The sequence below is a fragment of the Megachile rotundata genome, chromosome 14 (genome assembly GCF_050947335.1).
Source record: "Megachile rotundata isolate GNS110a chromosome 14, iyMegRotu1, whole genome shotgun sequence".
Taxonomy (NCBI): domain Eukaryota; kingdom Metazoa; phylum Arthropoda; class Insecta; order Hymenoptera; family Megachilidae; genus Megachile; species Megachile rotundata.
The window spans coordinates 10,671,895-10,691,858 of NC_134996.1; the positions used below are offsets into that span (position 1 = coordinate 10,671,895).

At 33.1% G+C, this 19,964-nt stretch overlaps 1 protein-coding gene across 3 annotated transcripts in view; it reads left to right on the plus strand.

Moving 5' to 3' along the window:
* The window catches only part of Con (leucine rich repeat protein connectin), a 418,506-nt gene that overhangs the window by 185,352 nt on the left and 213,190 nt on the right, over nt 1-19,964 (plus strand). The window contains exon 1 of one of the 3 annotated variants that reach the window (XM_003700071.3): nt 3,215-3,547. The exons of the other annotated variants lie outside the window; for them this stretch is intronic. The gene's annotated coding sequence lies outside the window, so the exon portion shown is untranslated. Of the gene's footprint in view, nt 1-3,214; nt 3,548-19,964 lie in introns of those variants that run through there. 3 annotated transcript variants of the gene reach the window in all.

Here is a 19,964-nt window from a genome sequence, read left to right on the forward strand (position 1 = left end):
GCACTGAAAATGGCTTTTCACGTCTTTCGCTTAGAGCTTGAGATTATGCCAACTTCCGAGGAGAATGCTGGCTGAAACATCGTTCAACATTGATCTTTCTCATTCTTGGCAACCGTGGTTATACCAAAAATTTAATAACTGCTAAAAACTTGAAACAAATAAATCGGAATGATATTGATTTCCGATAACTTGAATGAACCTGATGTGATAATACTACAATGTGCGATATTGACAATGCTACGATTTGTCGGCGATAAATTTATCGACAAGCCGTGATAATTCTCGTAATTGTTAATAGTGCAAATAGTTGATCAAATACACAGATCTGATATTTGCTTCCCTCTGTTAATACCTCAAATCTTCATGCATATTGCAACAATTTTGATTTCATTTGGCAGCCCTTGTCAATTGTATTCATTTCTCTAATTCGCATAATTACTATTAATTTGCATAATTTATCTTAAAATTATTTTGATGAAATTTGGAAATTGAAACATTAAAATATTGCTATAGAATTTCATAATTTGATGAAATCAATTTTTCAATATTATTTTGTAGAAAAATTTCTGAATTTCGTAGCAGAATATTGTAGTCAAAATGTTACAATAAAACCTTGATATAAATTTCTAAATTTTATTACAAAATATTTTAGTGAAATGTCAAAGCAAAATTTTGATAAAAATTTCTAAACTCCATACTAAAACATTGCTATCAAAATTTTGCTAGAAAATCTAAAAATCTAAGAATCTAAGAATCTAAAAATCTAAAAATCTAAAAATCTAAAAATCTGAAAATCTAAAAATCTAAAAATCTTAGAATCTAAAAATCTAAGAATCTAAAAATCTGAAAATCTAAAAATCCAAAAATCTAAGAATCTAAAAATCTAAAAATCTGAAAATCTAAAAATCTAAAAATCTAAAAATCTAAAAATCTAAAAATCTAAAAATCTAAAAATCTAAAAAGATTCCAAGAAAAAAAGAAAAATACACAAAACATCCAATGAAAGCACCTTAAATGTATAGTTATTTAACAACGTGCCTATTGCATTTACCTTAAAATTTGCCTTTCTCCTTCAGAAATCAGTAAACACACGAAAGCCGAAACAAAAGTATAGTCGGTAACATACTTCACCGAAACAAACTTGTGATTTGACTTTCTCTTTGTTGAACACGGTAAATAGAATGCAGCGGTGTCCTTTGAATTTGTATAATAAATTTTTCATTTGGAAGTTGTAAACGTGGGTGAACACAAAAGGCTGGTGAGAACGTTAACTTTTTTAATTAGTTGCTGTCAGGCACGGTGGAATGAAATTAGCTTTTTTACAGGCAACGAAATGCGATTTAATAAGCGTAATTGAGATTATTTCTACGTGGCGAGGTACAGGTGATAAACGTGTTAAATGTAGACTGTTTAACGCGATAAAGGTATTATTACATCTTATCCTTTTGATTTATAGGTTTTTAGTGATAACGGTGCTTTAACCTTTGCTGTTTTATATTAATGTGTAATTCGTGTGAATATGTGTGCATATGTGTGCATTTATGTGTATGTTTGAATGTATGTAATTTACATGTGATGATTGTAGGTATTGATTAAAAGAAATTGGTGAAGTAGGTATAGAAATTTGTTATAATGATCTGATGTAGAAATATTCATGTATAGAAATATATATGTATGTTTCATATGTAAAAGACATGTGGAAAATTATACATATATGGGAACATTTTTAATCAAATATTTTAACAATCGATTATTGCAGAGAAGGATATATTGAACACGCGTCTATTTTTTGGTGAAAACACACTAACAATATGTAACAATGTTTGATATTGATTATCCATTCATGTAGACACAACTCTGCATTCATATGTGGGGTTGTTAATCACATGTGCTTATATTTGTTAAAATATTTCATAAATATAATTACTGTAACAGAAAAATGTTGAATATTTTGTCTTTCTTTTAGTAAAATATTGATTATAACATATTAAATATTGATTGCCCATATTAGCAAGGGGTAGAAAATCACATATGTTCATACGAAGTAAATCACATATGTATACACTTGATAAAATATTTCAAAAATTAATTATTGTAACAGAGAATATTGATCGTCTCATCTTCTACTAAAACACTGATACATATTAGATATTGATTATCCATATGAGGAAGAAGTAGAAAATCACATATGTCCATATGTAATAAATCACACATGTATATACTTCGTAAAATATTTTAGAAAATAATTGTTGTAACAGAGAATATTGATCATCTCATTTTCTATTAAAACATTGATACATATTAAATATGAGGAGGAGGTAGAAAATCACATATGTTCATATGCAACAAATTACACATGTATATACTTCGTAAAATAATTCAGAAAATAATTATTGTAACAGAAAATATTGGATATCTCATGTAGTATTCAAACATTGATTATAACATATTAAATATTGATTGTTCATATGAGTAAGGGCTTGAAAATCACATATGTTCATATGCAGTAAATCACATATGTCCACACATGAAAATATTCCAAAAATATAATTACTGTACTAGGGAATATTGAACGTTCTATCTTCTATTAAAACATTGTTACATATTAGATATTAATTATCCATATGAGTAATCATATGAATAAAAATCACATATGAAACTCACATACATTCATACTACATAAACCACATATGTCCACACATGAAAATATTCTAAAAATATAATTACTGTACCAGGGAATATTGAACGTCCCTTCTTCTATTAAAACATTGTCACATATTAAATATTGATCATATGAGTAATCATATGAATAAAAATCACATATGAGTCACATACGTTCGCATTACATAAACCACATATGTCCACACTCGAAAATACTTCAAAACCATAATTACCGTAATAGAAAACAAAAAATTAACCATAGAACTTCCTTATAAAATCTGTAAAACCCCATAAATCCCCATACAACCCCAAAAATCCCGAAAAATGAAGACCAGTCAGTTTATAAGGAACGCAGTTAATTGAGTATCCATGGAAAAAAACGCGAAAAAAAAAGAAAGGGGTGAATCTGACCTCGTCATCGACTTAAGTGGGGTATCATTCGATCGCGCACTTTTCCCTCGTAGAATCATCCCCCTGTTTACGCAGCTGGAGATCGAAGGAGTGGGGCGGGCATTTTCGTTATACCTGACCTCGGCGACGACTTTGTACTTTGTTCGGAACGAGTCAGTCGCGCTTTGCCTTTCGCTTGGGCAACATCGTCGGAGCTCGCTCGTCCTCGTGTTCTACAACCCCCCGTGACATACCTCTTCCTTCGTGAATTATTCCGTTCGTTATTTTGCCGGGTGTGTTGGGTGACAATTTACGGAAACGCGTGACGGTGCTTGCAAGGGTTGTGCACGTATGCGTTTGTCTGTGTGTGGTGATCTCCGGGTTTTTTTACCGGTCGAGGAAACCGGCTGATCTATCGCCAGGGTGTTTTGGATGCCTTCGGAAACCCCTGGGTCTCGTCTGAACCGGCGCTGACGCGAAATTCTGCGGGAAAAAGGTAAGGCGATTTATCTATTGCTTCCGATATCTCCGCTTGATTTCTCACAGGAATTGAGCTGTTAACTCTTTCGCTACGGACCTTGTAATATGCAGGAACAAATCGATCTTCCCGTATTTGATAAATGTTATGGGTGTCCTGCGAATTGCGCCGTTTTGGTAGACAGTCGACGTTTATTACCCTTTTTAATCCTTCACAAATTTAACGAACCTTTAACAAAATTTTGATAGTTTTGATTATTTGGGGAAATTTTTGTTTACAAATTTTGGATCATTTTTTGAATATTGAGTGCTGTATTTTGTGTCTTGTGTTCATTATTTTTGGGGGTGGTTATTTTTTATTTTATTTATTGCTGAGTAATATTTACATTCATTATTTTTGGGGGTGGTTATTTTTTATTTTATTTATTGCTGATTAATATATAAATTCATTATTTTTGGGGGTGATTATTTTTTATTTTATATATTGCAATTTGATAGACATGTAAGTTTACATACTCGAATATTTAATTTTATATATTGCTTTTTGACAGACATTTAATTTTACGTACTCGAATATTTAATTTTACATATTGCAATGTGACAGACATTTAATTTTACATACTCGATTATTTAATTTTACATATTGCATTTAGACAGACATTTAATTTTACATACTCGAATATTTAATTTTACATAATGCATTTTGACAGACATTTAATTTTACATACTCCAATATATCATCTTACATATTGCAATATCCCATACATTTTACATACTCGAATATTTAATTTTACATACTGCAATTTTACAAAAATTTAATTTTACATATCAGACACACGTTGCATTTTATATTTAATATATAAAACATTCCAAAACCTTTCATATTTAGAAGAAATTAATGATGAAAATTTAAAAAATATTTGCAATATTGGAATTTTATAAATATTATGTTACAGTTATTGCAAATAATGTACATTCAACCCTTAATATGAATAATTCACTACCTCCGCGTATGTAATTGGAAATTTAATATTTAAAATTTTCTATACAAGATTTTATTGCAAAAGTTTTAATCGATGTTAATTTCCTTATAAAATGTGATACTTTTTTAACATTATATGAATGTATTAATATAAATTGTTTCGCGAACAAAGTTGATGAATATTAAATTTTTATAAATGAGCAGGACTTCTGAATTTATAGTAATTATTGTTTTACTGAATTTAAAAAAAATATAAAAATAAATTGTGGTAGGAAATTGTGGAAAATATTGTTATTCTTCAATTTTTAAAAATAGAAAATATTAGCATGTGTGACATATTATATTTTAATTATAATCACGTTAGAAATTATTTTATTATTTTTTTATTATAATTACAGTTATTGACATAACATAATATTACAATAATAATCGTACTTTTACAATATAAAATATCCTGCTATTTTTAAAATATCATATTGTGCATATCAAGTAAATATTTATAGTAAATATTATAGTAAATATTAATATAGTAAATGAGTCAATATTTATAGCAAATATTATAATAAATATTAATATAGTAAATGAGTCAATATTTATAGTAAAAATTATCATAAAATTTTTTATAGTAAATATTTCAAAATATTTACAATAATTATGTTGAATTAATTTTTATCACCAACCCCTCTAAAATTTCCCCACACACATCACCCACATCAAACATTAAATTAAAAACCGCCACCTAAATTTTAATTTCCCACCTAAAACTCTGACCCAAAAATTGTTTAAACAAACCCGTCCCCAAATTAATTCACGGAAGCTTTCATCGCCTGTATTATAATGTTCCTACAACCCTCTTTTCTCTCCACTTTTTTCTCCTGTTTCAAGAATACACGAACATTTATCACGAAACAGTTAGCGAGAAAAAGCGCGGAAAGCTTTGCTCTTTAGTTTTAAATAAATTTCCTCATAAAATAAACAATGAGCTGCGTTGTTGCAATGTGAAGGCTGTTGTTGTATCAAAAGAGTTCTTGCGTTCAGCGGAAGAAAGAATAAAAACATGTTCGCCGCTTTTATTGCTTTAAACTAATTACCCGACTTGCAAGCAGTTGAAATTAAATTGTACTATCATGCTGTGGTTAAATTCCCGTTTATGCTAAATTTTTTATTCTCAACCTTTTTTTATGTTGATGCTCTCGTGATGTCATGTTTCATTCTTTTTTTCACATGTTTATTTTTTCTGATTTTATCTATTGATATTATATTTTGATTTTGTATATTGATTTTATCAATTGATTTTATTTATTGATCTTATATATTGATCTTGTATGTTGATTTTATATTTTGATTTTATTGATTGATTTTATTGATTGATTTTATTGATTCATTTTATTGATTGATTTTATTGATTCATTTTATTGTTTCATTTTATTGATTCATTTTATTGATTCATTTTATTGGTTGATTTGATTGGTTGATTTTATTGATTGATCTTATATATTGATTTTTTATCTTAATTTTATATTTTTATTTTATCCATTCATTTAATTTATTGATCTTGTATATTGATTTTATACAGTTGATCTTATATATTGATTTTATATATTAATTTTATATGTTGATTTTATATATTGAATTTTTAAATAAATTTAATAAATATATGTAACAAATTGATTTTTCAATTATGTTAAAAAAACACATTTTCTACTTCAGCTTCAAAAATGGATTCAGTACAGAAATTCCATAAATAGATTTTGTAAGAGGATTTCGCAATTAGCAGACTCCATAATTGAATTTTGCAATAAGATTTTTAGCGCAGATAAGTAGATTTCGCAATTATACGAGCTCATTTTATAAATCCATATTATACATTTTGTGAAGAGATTACAGAGAGTGTATATAGGAAGATTATAAATAGATTATAAAAATAACAAGAAGGGTGATTAATAACGATCTTATCGAGAAGTCGATTCGAAGCAGAGGAAATCGTGCGTTAAATTTGCGATTCTACCAGTAAATATCGGTAGAGTAACTGTACGGTCCATCTATCGGTGGCCATTCAACCCCCGTTGGCGGTACATACGTTTGCAACCCCTATGTCAAATATATGTATATTCGTGCGACGGATCGTAAACACTCGAACTGACCACGATCTATCTGCGATCTACGATTTGCGAGATCGCTAACGAAATGCACTCGAATGACGTCCCTTTCGTCGCGTCGGTGCAACGCGCCGAATAGTAATGCAAAATTATTACGTTGTTGCGTTTTGACTCGAAATAATCCCCCAGATTATTCGCGAAATACGTGCTACGCTTGCCGGATGAAATAATTGATTATATTTGTTGATTTCTGTGTCAGCTACTCCCGTTCAATGAAACTGGAATGTTTCAAACTTCGTATATCAATTTCCATTTTGCAATATTGAAATGTGCATCTGCATACGTACAGATATTCCTATATATTCTGTACAGTCATTGACACTAATATTTCACGGTTTTTACATCACTTTTTATTTTACATTGATATGCGAGGAACGTATGCTCGCTATGGGCATTTATTGGGGCTATAGTTCAAACCTTGTGTATCAATTTCCATTTTGCTGCAATTTGAAATATTCTTGTGGAAAAATGTCTGGGACGTTCATGGTAATATTTTAAAGATTAATTTTTGTTTTATAACAATTTTTATGTGGACAGAAGTATAGAATTAATGGTTGTTTATTCATTTTTATTTTATAAAAATTTTAATTTGGACTTTACAGAAGTATAGAAATATGTGTGAGCCTATACTTGTATACACATATGTACATTAAAGCTAGCTTAAAATAGTGGCACGTGTTCATATAGTAGTATGTTAACATATGTGAGCCTATACTTGTATACACATATGTACATTATAGTTATCTTAAAATATTGGAACGTGTTCATATAGTAGTATGTTAACATATGTGAGCCTATACTTGTATACACATATGTACATTATAGTTATCTTAAAATAGTGGCACGTGTTCATGTAGTAGTATGTTAACATATGTGAGCCTATACTTGTATACACATATGTACATTATAGTTATCTTAAAATATTGGAACGTGTTCATATAGTAGTATGTTAACATATGTGAGTATATGTAGTTCTGTTCGTATATTAAGGGAGCTTCTTTGTGAAAAATATTCTTTCAAAATTCAAGTAAAAAAATTTTTAAGACGTCACTCAAAGAGCAATCTTCTGTCGGTATATTGATTTTCTGTCATATCGATCTATAACCAATAATATTTGTTGAACCACCCTAATGAACTTTGTATACATTTACAGAAATTGCAATATTTCAGACATTTTTAATTTTTATTTCGCAAGAACAATGTTCCATAGCACAGCAATATTCTATAAAATTTATCATTGTATTTATTTCTTACCATATCGACTTCTAACTATAAAAATATTTTTCATCACGACTGTAGCTAATATCAGCTATCTCTGAAACTACAATATTTTGGACTTCGTTCATTTCTCCGTTAGTGCAGTGAAATGTGAAGCTATAGAATCATAGTTATCTAGAAGCGAGCATATTTATGTGTATGTACATAGCAGTGACTTTACGACTAGGTAGGTACAGCGGAGTGGTTCGTTAGAGAATCTTGCGGTTATAAAGGAACTCCGAGATACGAACGAAAAACAAAATAGAAAAGAGTAATGAAGTTAATATCTTGTTTTCATTCCTGGTTTCTTCCTCGATGTTATGAAACTTTTATCTGTAACGTTTCTTCTTATCTGCTGGGTGCAGGAAGCTATTTGGTTAGTCTGTTTTAAGCATCTCGGTGCAGTAAAAACTTTTGAGATATCAAATTTAAACGGTCGAATGGTGGATATGGACAGTGATCTAAGGGATGATTCGAACGAAGTACAGATGTGGACGAGTGACACCCAAAGTAAAAGCTACCTTTTAGCTTCTCCATCTTTTCTGTGATTGATTCTCGAATCTTATCCGAAGGAATTTCCGTGCATCCCTCAGATAATTACTCGAAGCTTTAAATTTTACCCAGCCTCGCAGTCAGCGAGAAACACGTAAAAATGCCCGTCGTCGAGATATCACCGCGGTTTTGGTCGTTAGTTCCTTAATCGCGGTTTATGGCCGCGTGCCTTCAAGTTGCAGTTAGCAACAACTAATTCGAGATTAGCGTTGCTAACCTGTCTTCCGACCCGTGTACCGATGTCGACCCACGAGTTGACGCGTGATCGACTCAAAGTAAAAGAAGCTCCACCGTGAACGCTTCCAGTTACATTTCGGCAAATAAGAATAATAATGACAACAACTGCTGAACGCGATTCTATCTCACTCGCTCTCGAGACGTTTGCCTGTCACTTTTGGCCTAATTGGCGACCGCTCGAGCCAGTACCGCTGAAAATACCGGCGTCCATTTTCTATTCTGACCAATAGCTCTTGTGAACGCGTCAACCTCGCGCCAACTCGTGGGTTGACATCGGTACGTATTTCAGTTACAGAATCGTGGAAAATCTTGAACGATTCAATAATTAATGGTCCTATATGCGCATACAAATTCGCAGATATAAATATGCACGAATTTGAATAGTTCAGTTAATTATGTAAAGCTTGTGATACAACCCCTTTAACTTCAACCCTTTAAGATGTCTCGTATCTTTAATTTTCTGGGCAGTTATGTCACTTAACTGCTATTGAGGTAGTCATTAATTGCCACTGAAGAATAAAGAAAGGCAGGTTTCATTTTGAACGATCCTTCACTGCGAGGATCATAATTGCAATTGAAGGTAATATTCAATTGCAGTGGAAATACGAGTATGGCTTATCACATTAGAACTGTAGTGCGTCATGAGTATGACACGATATTGTAGGGCAGAGGGTTAAATATTGATCGTATAATCACTCGTTAATTTGATTTAACTCTGCCAGAATTAGGATTACAAAGCAAAGGTATTCATCCCTCATAGCAGGTTTCGGTCGTTTGATAGTACACTTTACAATTATCGATTTCACTGTTCTCGAGGAGTGATAGAATTAATTATGGCAAGTTTTTCACTTGCTTGAAATATTCACACGTGGAGTTTAGGGGTTTGAGAATTTAGAACCCTAAGAAATTTGCAAATTTGAGAACTTGAGGCATTGAAAATTTGATAATTGTCGATTTGCATGTTTAAAAATATTGCACGTGTGGAAATGGGATATGTGGAAAATCTGAAACATGGAATTTGGGCAGGTGGAAATCCACCGTTCAGAAAATCCATATCTACAGAAATCAAACTCAGACAATTAGAAAATTCCAAATGTAGAAATCCACCGTTCAGAAAATCCATATCAACAGAAATTAAACTCGGACAATTAGAAAATTCCAAATGTAGAAATCCACCGTTCAGAAAATCCATATCAACAGAAATTAAACTCAGACAATTAGAAAATTCCAAATGTAGAAATCCACCGTTCAGAAAATCCATAACCACAGAAATCAAACTCAGACCAAAATTCCAAAAGTTAAAAATTGCTAAAGAAAGCTCGAAAAACGTCACCCAGAAAACGTCACTAAGAAACTTGAAAAGGTGAAAATTTTCGACTCATATCGATCCGTATCGAACACATACGTGTGTAGCTCGCATGCATCATGTATGGATACCATTCCGCGTCCATAGGAGGCGGATATCGGGAACGTAGGTTTGTAAGCAGCCGGCTATACGTATAGCGGCGAGTTAACTCGCACCGCCGGAAGCATTACCGGGAATCAAGTTTACGTTTCCTGATATGCGTATTTCCAGGCCGTGACATATGATTTAGACACGGTAACCGGCGAACACGGGATCACTGCCACTCGCAATACACCTTTTCGAGCCCCGCAGCTCCGTTTCCGGAATATGTCGAAACTTCGCGATTTTACGACGCTAACTTGCCCTCGACGTGTACCTTCGCCTTGGATGCTTTTATCCCTGCCTTCATTTTCTTCTTATACTTGAACAAGACTGATCTTCGACCTCTATCATCTTGTTGTACCGTGTTTCTTTTATTTCCTATTTTTCAACCACCTCCTCGTTCTTCCTTGATGTATTCTCGTTTCAGTGTATATCTTCTTCGCATACGTTATTTTATCTGGGATCTATCTAGGGACTTTTGCGATTCTTTTTTAACAGTTTCTAGGATCTTGGATACTTTTATACATTTTTAGGGTACCAGGTTTCATTTGCACTTTTTTATTTTTGTAGGTTTTTTAGGTTTAAACACTGAGGATGTTTCTTTGTTCCTTAGGGTATTTGTGAAAATTTTTTTTAATATTACTAGAGTTTTTTATTGTGAAATTTTGCGCTGAAATTCAGCTACGATCTATGTAGAGCCTTTGCAAATTTTCCTGGATGCAATTATTTTTACATACAGTACATATGTGATGTACAGTTATTTTTGCATATATGTATGATATTTGCAATTATTTTTACATGTGGTACATGTGTGATGTGCAATTATTTTCACATATGTTACATGTGTGTATGCAATTATTTTTACATATTAGTACATATGTGATGTACAGTTATTTTTGCATATGTCACATGTATGATATTTGCAATTATTTTTCCATGTAGTACATATGTGATGTACAGTTATTTTTGCATATGTCACATGTATGATATTTGCAATTATTTTTCCATGTAGTACATGTGTGATGTACAATGATTTTCACATATGTTACATGTATGTATGCAATTATTTTTACATATAGTACATATGTGATGCACAGTTATTTTTGCATATATGTATGATATTTGCAATTATTTTTACATGTAATACATGTGTGATGTACAATTACTTCCACATATGTTACATGTGTGTATGCAATTATTTTTACATATAGTTCATATGTGATGTACAATTATTTTTGCATATATGTATGATATTTACAATTATTTTTACATGTAGTACATGTGTGATGTACAATTATTTTCACATATGTTACATGTGTGTATGCAATTATTTTTACATGTAGTACATATGTGATGTACAGTTATTTTTACATGTGTTATGTATATGATATTTGCAATTATTTTTACATATAGTACATATGTGATGTACAGTTATTTTTACATGTGTTATATGTATGATATTTACAATTATTTTTACATGTAGTACATGTGTGATGTACAATTACTCCCACATATGTTACATGTGTGTATGTTATTATTTATCCATATGTAACATGCACGATATACAATTATACATCTCAGCAAATTCGTAAACTACAAAAGCACACCATAATTTATAAACGTTAACGTAACTTTACTGCGTTATAGAATTGTAACGCTTCATACAATGAAATATTAAGAGAGTTTTCGGTTATCGCCGATACATTTGGACGATATCGGGAAATATCTGACGGTGGAGGAGGGGTCACAAAAATTTCCCATAAAACTGTGTCGGTCCGGTTATTTGCTGGTATCAGTTTTATTCCGTTATAAATAACGAATGGGGTTTTGGAAGAATTGGTCCGAGTCCAACTCGGCTTCTAGCTAGACGATATAAAATGCTAGTGTAATTCACTTGGTCCTCGATTTCCTCGACCAACTTTCCTGTAACACATTAAAAAGCTATTTCGTTTTCGATTCGGACGCGTGTTTATCACGGGCTGTCGCACGGAAGGGATACTGCGACGTTTAACTCGCTGATCTTAACGCTTTTTATTCTTCTGGGGGTGGGTGGATAACTCGTGTACGGAATGGCGTTTCGACGCTTGAACGTTTTACGTTTGAGAAATTTTTACTGTTGCAAATTTGGGGATTTATTTTTGGGGGATTTTGCAAGGTTCAATAATTTAGGGATTGGGGGATTTATTTTTGGGGGATTTTGCAAAGTTCAATAATTTGGGGATTGGGGGATTTATTTTTGGGGGATTTTGCAAGGTTCAATAATTTGGAGATTTGGGGATTTTGCAAGGTCCAATAATTTGGGGATTGGGGGATTTATTTTTTGGGGATTTTGCAAGGTTCGATAATTTGGGGATTTGGGGATTTTGCAAGGTTCAATAATTTGGGGATTGGGGGATTTATTTTTTGGGATTTTGCAAGGTTCGATAATTTGGGGATTTGGGGATTTTGCAAGGTTCAATAATTTGGGGATTGAGGAATTTATTTTTTGGGGATTTTGCAAGGTTCGATAATTTGGGGATTTGGGGATTTTGCAAGGTTCAATAATTTGGGGATTGGGGGATTTATTTTTTGGGGATTTTGCAAGGATCGATAATTTGGGGATTTGGGGATTTTGCAAGGTTCAATAATTTGGGGATTTAGGAATTTTGCAGGGTTCAATAATTTGGGGATTGGAGGATTTATTTGTTGGAGATTTTGCAAGGTTCGATAATTTGGGGATTTGGGGACTTTGTAATTTAGGGAGAAGAACTCAAAAACTCAACTATTCAATCATATGTGTGATATGCAATTATTTCCACATGTAGTACATGTGTGATGTATAGTTATTTTTACATATGCTCTATTGGGTGATATGGAATTACTTTTACATATATGTGTGATATTTTTTCATATGTTACATATATGACATACAAATATTTTTATTCGTGTTATATGATATACAACTACTTTTACATATGGTACATGTGTGATGTACAATTATTCTTGCATATGTTATATGTATGACGTGCAATTTTACATGTAGTACATGTGTGATACATAATTATTCTTGCATATGTTACATGTATGATACGCAATTATTTTCACATGTAGTACATGTGTGATAAACAATTATTTTATCATATGTTACATGTACAGGTATGCAATTATTTTTACGTATAGCACATGTGTGACGTAATTTTTACATGTGATACACTTATGATATATGCAACTGTACACATATGTTACATTGCTATTTTTACATGTGTCATATGATTGGAGTCCTTAAGAAAAACTCAACTATTCAATCAATCAGCTATCAAAAATTCCGAAATTCGAAACATTGCAAATTCATTACTCCCCACATTGAAATACCCAGCACTCTGAGCAACACCATCAATCCAATATCTCCAAGTCACCGCAAACCTTAGCGCCGCTCATAAAGCACTCAACAATCGCCAGCTCACCCCGTAACCACTGCACTCCAAAAACAAAGAGCTGCTCGCAGATTCATAGAAACAGCCGCACACAGCCGATGTACCGAAACCTTTCGACGTTATTCATTGACCCAAAATCCGTGGAAACAATCGCGTGGATCGATCGCGATCGATCGATCGGGTCCAGCGCGAAGCGGGTTAACTCGCTTTCGAGCAGGGTCAATCGGGAGACGCGATTTAATGGAGAAATCTATTTGTGCGTCGTGTGTGGATGATTCGAGCCGCATTGACACGATACGTGAGCGTGTTGGAACGTGTGTGGTATGCCCGAAGCCACGCAACCCCCGCCTGTTTGTACCCCACCGATTATACGTCGGGGGTGTAATTAAAGCCGGTCGTGCAGGTCGCTGACGGATTGATCGACAGCCTATCCATCGAATCGTTTCACGGTAATCTGGATAGAATGATCTATGGATCTTGCAGGGGGCATCGCACCGGTTACGACCAGGATTCTTGTGATTGACGTGCTTTGTATACGGGATGCGTTTGAGAATTTTCTTCGGTAAATGGGCTACGTCTTGTTACTTGCCGTTGCCACGATCACCTGTCGGCTGCTTGGTTTGTGTGCATGACGGCCCGAGTACGTTACGCGAATATAGGATTTACTTGCCTCACCGCGATGAGTTATGCTCCTGCTACCTTCGTGTCGCGTAAATGTGATCAAATAAACGAATTAGCCTTTACTTTCAAGGTTTTGATATGTTCTTAATGATGTGTGCGAAAATAATTGTATATCACATATGTTACATATGGATTAATACGTGTAAGGCGTGAATAATTGCATGTCGTATAAGATATGTGGATAAATAATTTCATGGCATGTGTGTAATATGTGGATATATAATTGTGCAGTATGCATGTTACATATGGATAAATAATACCATACACACATGTAACATATGTGAAAATAATTGTACATCACACATGTACTAGACGTAAAAATAATTTTATATCATACATATAACAAATGTAAAAATAACTGTACATCACATATGTACTGTATGTAAAAATAATTGCACATCATATATGTAACATGTGCAAGAATAATTGTACATCACACATGTACTACATCTAAAAATAATTGCACATCATATACATATGTAACATATGCAAGAATATTTGTACATTACACATGAACTACATCTAAAAATAATTTCACATCATATATGTAACATATGCAAGAATAATTCTACACCACACATGTTCTACATGTAAAAATAATTGCACATCATATATGTAACATATGCAAGAATAATTCTATACCACACATGTTCTACATGTAAAAATAATTGCACATCATATATGTAACATATGCAAGAATAATTCTACACCACACATGTTCTACATGTAAAAATAATTGCACATCATATATGTAACATATGCAAGAATAATTCTACACCACACATGTTCTACATGTAAAAATAATTGCACATCATATATGTAACATATGCAAGAATAATTCTACACCACACATGTTCTACATGTAAAAATAATTGCATACACACATGTAACGTATGCAAGAATAATTCTACATCACACGTGTACTACATCTAAAAATAATTGCACATCACATATGTAACATATGCAAGAATAATTGTACACCACACATGTATCATATGCAAAAGTAATTGTGTATCATATAACCCGAATAAAAATAATTGTATGTCGTATATGTAACACATGAAAAAATGACTGTATATCACATATGTACTATACATGAAAATAATTGCATATCCCACATATGACATATGTAAAAATAACAATGTAACATGTCCTACATGTACAGTTGCATATATCATACGTGTATCACATGTAAAATGACAGTACGTCACACATGTGCTATACATAAAAATAATAGTGCATCACCACAGAAAGTTCCACGTCGGAATTTCCCAATTTTATGTATCATCCCTCCAAAACGTGTTACCGTGGATCACGTCTGACCCAGTCATCTCGTTGTCCGTACTCCGAGCGTTAAAGGGATTAAAGTTTGACCGTGAGTAGAATTCCCCGAGAAATTTGAACGATATTACAAAAGAATCGAAGAAGAGATTGGTCAAGGGTTGAAAACTCGAAGCAATTTTTATTAATTCCACCGGTCGAGGCAAACCGTTAAATTAGATACAATCGACAAAAAAGGGGGTCGAGTACCCCCTCTCCGAATATTTTGCCACGATTTCGTAGGTAATTAAATCGTCCAAGAGTTTTAAAAGTCCGGGCGAACGGGTCGAAATGAATTTCAAATGAATTCTCTACAAATGCGTCCGGTGAACTTTTGCTGCGAGCTTTGGGGGAGATTTACGATGCGATGGCTGATAATAAAATATCGTTTCAAAGAAAGGGCTGACTTTGTGACGCGTCGATTTTCAACAAAAAAATCGTGCGTTTTCTCTTGGACCGACAATTTATCGTTTTCAATGGTCGAAGATAGAATGGGGATGATAATGTAAGTTCCGTTGCTGTACTTATTCGACAAAAATATGGGTGTTCAAAATTATGATAAAAATTTATTTATTTTACTTAGTTGAATATTTATAAGAGGACAAGTTTGTAATTAGTAGAAAATACAATTTGGAAACTTGACATAAAATTTTATATTTGAAAGTTATATATGTATACATCATATGTGTATGTCACACATATGTACATGTATGTACATCAATAGGTAGTGTGATTATAACTGTGAGTAATTAATATATTATAAAATAATAATTTAATGACAAAGAGACATTCTAAATAAAATTTAATAACATATGGTATAATATGCAATTATGTTTCATATGTGTTGTAAAGTAACATATGTGTAAATTATAAAAAGGATGTCATGAAGTAATAAATATTGTGTGTAATATTTATTAATTTAATGACAAAGAGACACTGTAAATAAAATTTAATAACACATAGTATAATATGTAATTATGTTTCATATGTGTTGTATACATCATACGTGTACATCACACATATGTATATATATGTATAGGTATAGTGTGATTATAACTGTGAGTAATTAATACATTATAAAATAATAATTAATGACAAAGAGACACTATAAATAAAATTAAAAAACATATAGTATAATATACAATTATGTTTCATATGTGTTGTGAACATATGTGTAAATTATAAACAAGATGTCATGAAGTAATAAATATTGTATATAATATTTATTGTGAATACACCTTTGCTTTCAACTAAATTATGAAATAGGAATTAAGTGAAGTGAATAAAAATAAAAGTAGAGGGTAAATTGTACCGGATAATACTTGAAGGGTTGATATGGATTCGTGAACCATTCGTTCGCAAGTTTTCAACTGTTTTCCAGATGGCGGGTCGTGGCTTCTTCTTGGTCAGCCATTAATTTCTCAGGCACGTAGCCCAACGGGCTCCTTACTCTTTTTATATTTCGACCTCCTTCTATCGCGGGCAACCGGCGCGGAAACTTCGTGTCCCGCAAACGAGTTCCAAGCCAATACGAGTCAGGGTTTGCCGCGCACAAACGTGCGGAACAATCTTCTCTCTTTTTCCGCCTTTCGTCGCAACCCCGCGCTCATTCGGGGTGGCAACTTCATAACCGACGTCCCGTTTCTTCCGTATATCCCTGACACCGGTACAAAAATGCCCGGCTTAATCGAAAAGTCCCCGGGAAATGGATTGCGATTGCCTGCGCTCGTGAATATCCGCTATTTGCAGCTTTTTAGACCTGGATTCTTGGTTATGAATTCTTTTCATGTTATTTAATCATACGAAGTGTTTACCAATTCTTTCTCTAATTTAGGAACTTGTAGGTCTTTAGGGATTTGCAAGGTTAGGATTTTAGTTACACAGTAATTTTTTTTGCTTGAGGAAAACTACCTGTTGTACAACGTAGGATAGTTTTGAAAGTTTGTTCAATCGATAATTAAATCAAATCTTGTATTTCTCAAACTAATTGAAAAGCACTAAAGTGATGACTTAAACTACCCCTAATTTACCCTAATTTACAACATACTCAAGTTTTATCAAAATCCATAGACGCGTTATGGAGAACCAGCTGCCATTGGCCCACTATTATACGTACTTTACTTCACTGTACTCTATTTTTATTCACAATTCTAAATCATGTAATTCTGAAACTAATTGAAAAGCACTAAAGTCATGACTTAAACTGCCCCTAATTTACCCTAATTTATAACATACTCAAGTTTTAGCAAGATCCATAGACGCGTTATGGAGTACCAGCTGTCATTGACCCTCTATTACATACTTTACTTCACTGTATTATATTTTTATTCACAATTCTAAATCATGTAATTCTGAAACTAATTGAAAAGCACTAAAGTGATGACTTAAACTGCCCCTAATTTACCCTAATTTACAACATACTCAAGTTTTATCAAAATCCATAGATGCGTTATGGAGAACCAGCTGCCATTGACCCACTATTATACGTAATTTACTTCACTGTACTCTATTTTTACTCACAATTCTAAATCATGTAATTCTGAAACTAATTGAAAAGCACTAAAGTGATGACTTAAACTACCCCTAATTTACCCTAATTTATAACATACTCAAGTTTTAGCAAAATCCATAGACGCGTTATGGAGAACCAGCTGCCATTGACCCACTATTACATACTTTACTTCACTGTACTATATTTTTATTCACAATTCTAAATCATGTAATTCTGAAACTAATTGAAAAGCACTAAAGTGATGACTTAAACTACCCCTAATTTACCCTAATTTACAACATACTCAAGTTTTAGCAAAATCCATAGACGCGTTATGGAGTACCACCTATCATTGACCCCTTTATACTTCATTTCTGTCTACTCACAATTCCATATCACGTACTTGCCGAATAAATTGAGACTCCGTAAAATGATGACTTAAACTCCCCCTAATTTAACTTAACTTATAAACTATTCAAGTATCTTCGATCTCCAGTGGCGCGTTACGTCCAACACCTTCTATCTACCACTTATTTCAATGCATCAACGCGTGACCAAGAGCTCATCAATAATCATCGTCCCAAATTATTCAACGTTTCAAAGAGAAACTGTTTCGATTTGCACAACTGACGTGCGAATAATTTCAATATTTCAATGGTTCGGAGATCTTGAAAGTTGGATCCGCGGGTCAAGCAAGCGTTCTCGCGAAGAAGAAGAAGAAAGAAGAAGTCTAATGCACAAGTTTCGCGGAAAGAGCCGGCTGCGGCAACAAAAGCGTAAGAAGCATTTCCGGGCGAGTTTGCTCGCGGGATAAATCTTGAACAGTCGAGGCAGAACGCGGGATGACGAAGCGACGAGCGAAACGAGCGCCGCCGGACAAGCGGATGGAAACGATACGCGAACGCGTCTCTAAACAAATATGCTGGCAACCTGTGAGATGAGAAGTTTCGAGCAGTTATTCTTGCTTCTTCGTTGTATTCGAACTTCCTTCGGAGTATCGATAAACTTACGATATTGTTCCTTGTCTTCTTTTGTCTCCTCGTCTTGTCTTCTCTTTCCACGGGAATTATGTATTAAGTTTCGAATGAATTGCTGATCGAGTTTTTGTTTGGTGGGTTTTAATGTTTATTGGAGGTTAAATCATCAGGTTCATCAGGTCATTTATTTTGTATTTATACGAGGAGTAGGTTAGTGATAGGTGAGTTGATACGTATGAGGTGTATGGAGGGGTGCATTCTATTAGACGATTATGGATGATAGTGAAACTGGAGTATAGCGGAATTTAGGCTAAATTAGTGGGGGTTTAAGTCATCACTTTGCCAATTTCGAATTTATTTAAAAAATATATGATTTGGAGTTGCGAGTTGATTGAAATCAGGTATAGGTGGGTCGAAGAGTGTGGGCACCCCATGAGATGTTTATGGATTTCAATGAAACTTAACTATAATGTAATTTAGGCTAAATTAATGGGGGTTTAAGTCATCACTTCGTCAATTTCGAGTTTATTTAGAAAATATATGAATTGGAGCTACAACTGGTCTAAAATCAGGTATAGGTGGGTCAAAGAGTGTTGGCACCCCATAAGACCTTCATGGATTTTTATGAAACTTACAAACAATGTAAATTAGGCTAAATTAGTAGGGGTTTAAGTCATAATTTTGCCCATTTTGAATTTGTTTAAGAAATATGCAAACTGCACTCGTAAATGTATTAAAATAAAGCAGAGGTGGGACAAAGAGTGTTGGCACCCCATAAGACCTTCATGGATTTTTATGAAACTTACAGACAATATAAATTAGGCTAAATTAGTAGGGGTTTAAGTCATAATTTTGCCCATTTTGAATTTGTTTAAGAAATATGCAAACTGCACTCGTAAATGTATTAAAATAATGCAGAG